Here is a 10,025-nt window from a genome sequence, read left to right as displayed (position 1 = left end):
CTTGGTGTCGGCCTTATGGGTTCCTCTTCTTTGGGACTATGTGTCCTTCCTGAACTTGTGTGCCATTTTTCTTCACTACGTTAGGGAATTTTATAGTCATTATTTCTTCAAATAGTTTCTCAATCTCTTGCTCTCTTTTTTTGTACCCCTATGATACATTGTTGTTACACTTGATATCTCAGAGGTCCCTTAAACTGCACATTTTAAATTTTTAAAAAATTCTGTGGTCCTGATTGGGTATTTTCTGCTATCTTGTCTTCCAAGTTGCTGATTCAGTACTCTGCTTTATTTAATTTGCTGTTGATTTCTTCTAGCGTATTCTTCATTTCAGTTGTTGTATTCCTCATTTCTTACTGGTTCTTTTTTGTGGCTTCTATGTACTTTTTTATGCTTTTGAATTTCTTACTATGTTCTTTGAATATCCTTATAATCATTGTTTTGAACTCTGTATCTGGTATTTGCTTGCAAGATTTGTCCTGTTCTTTTATTTGAGCCATATTTCTTTGTCTTCCCATTTTGGCTGCCTCTTTGTGTTTGTTTCTATGTGTTAGGTAGATCTGCTATATCTCTCAGTCTGATAGAGTGTCATTATGTAGTCTTGGGAGGGCCTTGATGCAGGTCAGATGCTGCTTGTGACCAGCACTGAGCTATTGTTTAGGGACTACAAAGCAATCCATGATTGGTAGCTGCCTGTTTTAGATGGGTGCATATGGAAAAGGCCCAGGTGCATACCAAGGCCATCTGCCACCAGTACTTGGTGTGGGCCAGTTCAGCAAAGGTCCAAGGCACCATGAGACACACCTCTGCCTGCTGGCTCTCTATTAGGCTCAGCCACTGAAACAGGCATACAAGTAGCATGAAGCAGGTTTTCAGGGTATCACTAAGTAGGGGCAATAGGTGGTCACCAATTTAGTACAAATTCAAACTTGGTATAGTGCTGGGTCTGAGTCCCTTCAGCAAAAATTTCAGACTACTCCGAGGCCAGCCACCACCTTCCTGGGGTCTGCAGACCTTCGTGGTGGGGTGGGATCTCAGGGAGTCATCAGGGTAAAGCTAGTAGAGTTCATCAGTCTAATGCAGAATATAATTTGGTGGTATGCATTGGGGGGCTTAATGCCAGAAGTGTGACCCTCCCCCTAAAGCCACACTCAGTTTCTCCCCATGTGTCTCTGGTACCCTCAAGCCTGCCAGAAAGTGAGTGATTTCAGAAGTCAAAATTTGATGAGTTTGGGAGTTGTAAGAACTTTTCAAGATTAAATATGGGTCCATGGAATTAGGATGTTTTAAAATTTGACAACTAATTTGCATTATAGTGAGTTATAAATGCCAGGACTAAATAAATGGAATACATTTTAATATTTTTTTGAGTGAGATTCAGTACATTGGACCAGGAGACCAGTAGTGTCTGAAAATCTTTTATATAGTCAACTCTTTACTTATGAAATAAAATCTAGAGCTATTGAACCAATAGGGTTGATTAAGTAATCAATGAAGAAAATAATTTCAGATGAAAGGGGTTGCAGAAAGTGACTCTAATTTCATTGAGAACAATAGAATTTTGACTAGTGACTGACTTTTATTAGCTAAAGCATAATACTCAATTTTTTTCCAGATTTTTTTCTGGTGTTATTGTGTAATTGTTGTAACTAACTAGTTATTAATATTAATAATAGGAAGAGCACAAAGGGGAGGCCAGACATTATAAGCATGGCCATCTGGGCAGCTTTACCACGAAGCTGCAACTTCGCACTCTCCAAGGAATCACCAGTCCATTCTCAGCAGATCACTGGGGTAAGAAATCAAACAAAGGGGGAGATGGGTGCATGCACAGTGAAGTTGAAGTGACATAGGGAAGCTGCTTGCCTGTCAGTCTAATCTAGGAAAAGTATAGAGCAGGCATGAAGCCACTGCAAGTGTGTTAAATCTTGAAGGATTAATTGGTTAAGGTCCTGGTTATAATCTCCAGATGAAGAGTTCTTACTCTCTTGCTTCTTTTTCCTGCTTATCTGCTTGCTCCCTTGCACTGTCTTGCTCTGTGACCCACATTTGCCCATGCGTTAGCTTGCCATGTGGCCTTATGCAGCTGCATGGCCCATGGCCATGGGGACCCCATACACAATGGACTGCAGCTGGGAACACAAGCTAAGCTGGCTAGATGCTGGACTGGACTGTGCTTTAATATAAAGTGGAAACTGGGCAGTGGCCTTAATTCTTGCCCAGCAGAAGACAAGATTGGACTTTTTCTATGATAGGACAGAGGAAAATGGGACATTAGAAACCCAGGGGTTTAATTCCACAGAAATAAAGATCACTCATCCTCCTGTGTGAGTCTCACAAAATTTCTTTCCTTGTGACATCGCAAGAACTCCACTTCCACTGGTAACAGGTTGGGATACAGAAGGCTCCCCACTGATAACAATTGTACTAAGCATTCTTAAGTTCTTTAGTCTATAGTTTTATGTTCTTCAATCCTGAATTATTTTTTTATATTATTTCTATGATCATTTACTCCTCATTCTTTCTCTCAATTGCTATTATTAGTTGGTCACTGATCTAATTTTTATACCTTCTTTATTTCAGGGTTCCTCTTTGCACTTTATCATACTTTCTGGGTCATCCTCTTGACCTTATATTCTACATATTTTACTTTTTTATTTAAGTTTCTGCTGTTCAGAAATTTAATTTGAGTTTTCTTGTTTTATTTTTCCTCATTTTGTAACACGTGTCTTTATTTCAAAGTTACAACATGTTCTTATCTCTCTGAAGGTATTAAATGTTAATTTATTTTAAATTATTTTTCTCTACATTATTTCTATTTTCTCTGAGTTCCTTTTGTTAGATTTAGTTGGTTTGCTTAGGCCTTTCTCTTCCACGTTGGAGGCTTCCCTTGCTCTTTGTCTTCTTCTAGAGCGAGGAGCTAAAAAGCTGATTGAGTTCTGTATGAATGGGTGTGGTATGCCAACTGGTGAGCTTCTTTGAAAACAACTGGAAGAAAAACTGCTATTTCCATTGCAGATGCTGTAAATGTCAGTAACTGTGTAACAATTTTCTGGCTCCTCTAACCTTCTGCCTGGGGTCTGTGAGCCTCACTGCTGATACTCAGGAGGCAGGTTTGAGAAAGAGGTTGGCGTCTTACTAGTTACTGTGTAGGCTGACACTTAATCTCTTCATATTCAGTCCAGGCAGGACCACATGCCTGCCTTTCTTTGTTCTTGCTGTTTCAGTGTCTGGAGCCTCACTGACTCTCTTTCTCTAAAACAAATGCCTCCTGGCTTTCAGAGTTCTAGAAGGAAGGTTACAGATTGCAGTGCTCAGCTGGGGCCTAATAACTCCATATACAGACTCTCAAACACCCACTCAGTCTCTACCTAATCTCCACCTTTTGCTGTTCTCCATGCTCTTAATTGCAGAGCCTTTCTTGAAATCTCTGAGGCCAATTGTTTTACATTTTATTAGTTATCTTCACCTCTTCCCCCTACCCAGAGGTACTTGATTTTGACCTATCTTCTCTGCCAAGAGTTTCATAATTTCTCTACCTGTTTGTTTAAATTATAGTTTAGGATTATATATGCCTTTGAGTTTGATTGAACATGGGGTTTCTGTTTCTGTTTCTTTGACTCTGTGTTGTTCTGTATGGCTTTCAGTAGAAGAGGGTAGAAAGGTTTCTATTTTTCCTTCTGAAACTATAATCTAATGTAAAACTTTATAACTCTGAAGATGGGATAACAGAAATATTTGGGAAAGAGTACATGAATTTAAGAGTGAGATATTTTCTTTTTTATTGTGCTTGTTTATTTGTTTTTTAGATTCCACATATAAGTGAAATCATGTGACATTGCCTTTCTCTGACTGATTTATTTTACTTAGCTTATGCTAGGTCCATCCATGCTGTTGCAAATGGTAAGATTTCATTCTTTTTAATGGCCAAATAATATTCCATTGTATATATGTACAACAACTTTTTTTTTAACCCTCACCAGAGGATATATATATGTATTTTTGCATTTATCTTCAGATAAAGCGGGAGGGAGAGAGGGAGGAAGAGAGAGAGAAACATCAACATGAGAGAGACACATCGATTGATTACCACCAGCACAACCCCAACTGGGGCTGGGGATGAACCGCAACCAAGGTACATGCCCTTAGTGGGAACCAAACCCAGGACTCCCCACTCTGTGGGCCGACACTCTAACCACTGAGTCAAACTGGTCAAGACACAACTTTTTTTTATAAGGGTGGGATATTTTCATAGCCAGGTTATTTTATTAGCAATAAATAAGTTACTGGTTTCAAATTATCCTGAAAATTTAGATACCAATATTGCTTTTTGACCTGGGTATCATACTTCTCTCTGTTCTCTGATTTTATATTAAAATGGTATGATACTGAGTCCTAATAATAGAACTTTCATATTACACAGGTAATATTCACATGTATCCTGTTCTTCACCAATTTCTACTCTCCTTTGGATCTGCTATGTTTTCATTTATCAGTAGATGACATCACCTTAGACTTCCCAGCCATCAAAAGTCTTCAGGTCTTCCAGCTTCCTACCACCAAACTTACTCCTCCCCTCCTACTAGGTGCAAGAGGTATTCTTTCTCCTATCGAGGACTAATGCCCCTACCTGGATTCTGAATTTCATCTTTCCTCCTTTGTCAGAGCCTCTGCTCTTTTTATTATTTCCTGTTTTTATCCTCATTGCCTCCATGTTAACAACATTTCAGCATGCTTTCAGTTTCTGTCCTGAAGGAAAACCACCTTTCTGAATTTCACACTTTTTTCTAGTTAATAACTTACTTTGCCCCTCACATCCACAGAAAAACATCTTGAGTTTTCTATAATCAGTCTTTCTACTTCCTCACTTCTCACTTACTCCTGAACCTATTACAGTCTGGTTTCATACTTACCACTCTATAAAAACTATTCTCATTGAAATAAAAACATTAAAAAATAGATTCCCTATAACTAAATGTACAGGCATTCTGTAGCCCTTAGAGTAAGTAGTTAACTCCTCTTCAACTTAGCACTGTTGATCAATCCTTTATTCCAGAAATACTATTTCTTTGGTTTTCATGATAACAGTATCGGTCAGGAGGGATTAGCTTGTTACAACAAAAAGCATCCTCTCTATCCATAGCAGATTGACTTGGGGCTCTGATCTGCCTTGTCCCTACGTTTAGGCACATGCTGATGGAGCAGACATTATCTGGAACATGGCCAGTTGTTACAGCCAAGGAAAAGAAAGAGCATGGTGAATTATACACTAGTTTCTATCAGGAGTTAACATGTCACTCTGTTTATATTCCATTGACCAAAGTGTGGAATATGACCCCACCTATCACCAAGGGAGCAAAGAAGTGCACATGCACTGAGTGCTTACTGAGAGTAATTTAGAAAAATCTCTGAAGAGAACCATTACCATCTTTTACCACAAAACTACCCCAAATATTCTAAACAAGTCAAATGATATAAACCAAAACACACAATATTTGGAAATATCCTTTTAGACATTTTGCCAATTGAATCAATCAGTCAGAGTTGATTGACAGCTGTATATATCAGGAATAAGAATGGTTAAAATAACTATAGCGTATATTGAAATGTAAATATATAAATCCATGCACTTATTCACTAACTATATACTTGGCATAGTGATAAATGATGGATATTAAACAAAGCATGATGGCTATGTGGAAATACTATACAAATCTTATAATTCTGGATTCTTTCTCCATTCATCAATAAATTCCTTTACACTTATAACAAGTGAATATGAAAAAATATAATTATTACTGCCTACAAGATAGAAATCTGAATATTTGCAAGCCTTACACAAGTATTGTGAAAAGAAAGTAGAGTTCTTTTAGTTCAACTACTTCGGAGATTGTACTAATTAAATACATTCTGGCTCCTAGGGAAAGATGAAAAAGATCTTTCTCTTAGTTATCACCAAGACCAAAATCTAGCTTTATATTAGCATTTTTATATCTCAAGAAAAAGAAAAAAACAGTTGGCAATTTTCAGGGAAAGTACAGTTTTCATTTGGAAAGAACTCTGGTGAAGTTATTAATATTTTAAATCATTTAATCATTTTAACTAACATTTTTAATCATTAAAAAATATCACCAAGTAAATATTCACAGGAGTGGGACTTCAGAATAACCAGGCTTACATCCATCAAATCCATATTTGGAGACCCTGACTGAAGTTTGAGACCAATCCCAAGTAATTAACAGGGTCGGGACCTGTATACATAGATTGTAGAGATACCACTTCACTTCCACATCTTTTGTACACTTGCTTTTTTCCTGACAGGAAAGAGCATGTGGACAAATGTGACAATAGCTGGACCCATGAAGCCCCAGCCATCAAGAGCAGAGAATACTCTTAATTTTAAAAATTCTTCAAAGTTCCAATTTTTAAAAAAATATTACAACCAGCCCTTAAAAGATAGTGCCTAGAAGCAGTCAGTAACTCAGAAGTCTAGTTACAGAATACTTTTAAGGTAGAAAAATCATGCTGGCACTTCCCAAGTCGGGCCACATTCATTTTAGCTTATGCAGTTGTTCCCTACTGAGTCAGTGTGGGGCAGAAGCAAAGACAGCAGGCACCTCTGTAATGCGGCAAAGCAAAGACATGTGACAGAAGGTCAGATCACGAGTCTCTCCACAGCAAGTCAGGGCTGCTCCAAGGATCGCTGTGCATGGAGACCTGACAGGGTGATGGTTATTATCTCAAGTGTAGAAAAAACAGGTATGACTCAAGTTACATGGCTATAAATTCATTTAAACAGGCCAGTATTTTATTACTTTCTGAAGGTTCATGATTATTTTAGTTAGATCTTTAGGACTACAGGTACCCTTCAGATGTGGGACATTTGGAAAATAAAATATTAACTAAAAAAGGTAAAAGAGTAAATTGATTTGGGGATATATATATATATAAATCAATTATTTATTTGATATATATATAAATAATGGGGAAATCCAATTGTCATCAAGATATTGTGTGATTGTAATGTTAAATTAAGGTGTCACTGGCATGAGTCTAATCAGCTTAGTCTGAGATTCACTTGAAGGCTCACACAGGCATTCTAGACACAAAAAAAAGGCTGGTCTGGTAGGTAGAATAAGGAGATTTCCCTACAAGGCAAGTCTGTGACCTCACAGCTCTCTGTTATTCAGGAATATCTCTGGCTCTGTTTATACACAGCTCTTCAGTAGACCATCAGAGTTGGCTCAAGGGAACCAGAGGAACATGGCACATGTCCCATCTAGACCTACTTCTTTGGTTATTTAATTTGGGGGGAAAATGCAAACGCACAATCTCCTGTTGAGACTTGGCCCGTGATAAGTAGAAGAAAATATCCATATTAGGAAAGGGAGAGTTGTTGTGAAGTCCAAGTTAAATATGACACCCTTCCTCCCCTCAGGGTCCCATGTGTGGATATGTGTGGTTGACAGAGGGAATAAAACATCCCTGGTTTCATCTGACTTGATTTGGCACATGTGAATGCAATTTATTTTCTTAGTGTGGTGGCCTCTCTGGCCAGGTTCCAATGATCTCACAGTAAAAATGTTCAACTTTAAATTTTGTGTGTGTGAAATATTTTAGAGATTTTAAAAATTTAATGCTTATTTTAAGGAAAAATGTCAACATGAAACAAACCATGGACAGGTCTAGTAACAATTTGAACTAAAACATACATGTGATATAGATGATACTAAATTTCAGCAGTGTCCCTATCACAAGGTTGACACACGCCGTACCCCTTTGTGGGAGAAGAGAAGGCATTTCTGTAGTGTGGACACTTCAAAAGTGACTGGCCATGCATTCTGTCTACAAATTGAATGTTCATATGAAGTGAATAACATCAAAATGTACTTCCAATATTTAAGTAAAAAGAAGTTTTCAATAATTCAATTCCATGAACACATAGTATATACTTGAAGAAGGTGTACAGCACAGTGGTTAAAACAGACTGCTACTGCTAACTACATTTGAGATTTTAGGCAGGTTACTTAGCCTTCTGTGCTCCTTTTCCTCTTCTGTAAATAGGGATACTGTAACTACCTAGGTCTTTGAGGATTAAATGAGTTAATATGTATAGAGAGTACATCTAGCAAGGCCTGGTATATAGTTAGGGCTCCATAAATTTTGACAGGTGCTACAATTGACCTACTGCCAGCACTGTCCCAGATGCTGGAGGGCAAACAAAGGTGAATGAGCAACAGCCCTTATCTTCAAGGTGCAGAAACCTGAGAGGTATACAGTGAATTATAATGCAACTCGGGCTTCAGTCAGAGCTCTGGCTGAGACACAAAGTGCAGCTGGCCATGCATAGGAAGGGCAGGTTTATGACACGGGCTGCATTTGATTTGGGTCTGAAGTGATGGGTAAGATTTTGACAGGTAGAAAGGGAAAAGGAGGGAATGATCCAACATTCTAGGCAGAGGAAACAAAGAGGATCAACTTTGGAAAGCAACAGATACAAGGGACAACGCCCATTTCGAATGGGCTAGAATGTAGCTCCTAGTATCAGTGCAACTGACTGCTCCTTCCGGTGCCCAGTGGCAGCAGCAGTGGACCCATGAAGCCCCAACCATCAAGAGCAGAGAATACTCTTAATTTTAAAAATTCTTCAAAGTTCCAATTTTTAAAAAAATATCACAACCAGCCCTTAAAAGATAGTGCCTAGAAGCAGTCAGTAACTCAGAAGTCTAGTTACAGACTTAGACTCCTTCACACAGGGCTCGAAAACCATTTTGGCTCAGGTGTAGGGTAGCTCAGCAGTGAAGGTGAGTGTAATAATAAATAAAGCTGAAAAATTTAAAATTTTGAGTATTCATTATATACCTTCATATAAATTATTTAATTCTCCTTTTTTTAAAAACATTTTTTTTTGGTACGTGCCCCTAGCGGGAACCAAACCCAGGACTCTGGTCCGCAGGCCGACGCTCTGACCGCTGAGCCAAACCGGCCATTGCAGTTATTTAATTCTTCTAACATATAAAAGATAAATATTTTCTTTCCACTTTATATGTAAATAAATTAAGACAAAGAAAGGTTAAGAACCATTTCCAAAGTCACTTAGCTAGAAAATGTTGGAGTCAGAGTTTAGAAGCAGGGCTTTTAAAATATAAAAGCTGCATTCTTATTCACATTACAGTACTGGACCTCATTTAGAATAACAAGATGAGCGGAAGTTCATTGTGAGCCCACCCTTGATTTTATGTTAAAATGTTTAAAATCTAATTTTCGTGTATAGGGAAGCTATTGAAAGCTTTTGAACAGAGGAATAGTTTTGTTTGGGTTTGCATTTCAGGAATGAAACTCCAGTGGCAGGATGGAAAAAGATACCGGAAGTAAGAAGGGAGATGGGATGATCAATTTGTTGGGAGAGGGATGGGATGTGAGTGAAAAGGAGCTACTGGAATAAAATTGTAGCTTCAAATGAAATTCATAGGACCTGCTGACTGCTTGGTAGAGGTGGAATTTCTGAAATGCAGAGTGTGGCAACTTGACAACTGATATGACCAGGAAGTCTGGGAGGTGAGTTTGAGATATTGGTGGGATAGGCGGATGGGAATTTTCTCTGTCTTTTTTCTGACTGTCATGGTATAGATAAGGTTTAACATGTTAAGTTTTGTTCTTCTATTCAAAAATTAATGGACAATGGACTAATGAAACTCTAAATCTCTTTAGGCTATATTAAGAATGGGCATATTTTTCAATAATATTAAAATTGTGTGTGTGTGTATGTGTGTGAGAGAGAGAGAGAAAAAGAGAGAGAGAGAGGGAACAGAGTTATGGAACTTCAAAAAACTTTTGATATTAGAAAAATACTCCAAATTTCTCATTAAATCGATTTTATTTAAGAACAAGGTGGATGTGTTGTGTTGTTGTTCTTCCATGGCAGAGAATCCTTGCCCGGTCAGAAACAATCCCCCTGCCAGAGCTCTCAGCAGTCTGACCTACTTAGCGAGGTTTTATTTTTACTGGGTTGTGGCTGAGTTCTACAA

Source organism: Molossus molossus, unplaced genomic scaffold (genome assembly GCF_014108415.1).
Source record: "Molossus molossus isolate mMolMol1 unplaced genomic scaffold, mMolMol1.p scaffold_m16_p_5, whole genome shotgun sequence".
NCBI classification, from domain to species: Eukaryota; Metazoa; Chordata; class Mammalia; order Chiroptera; family Molossidae; genus Molossus; species Molossus molossus.
Note: the sequence above shows the minus strand (reverse complement) of the source record.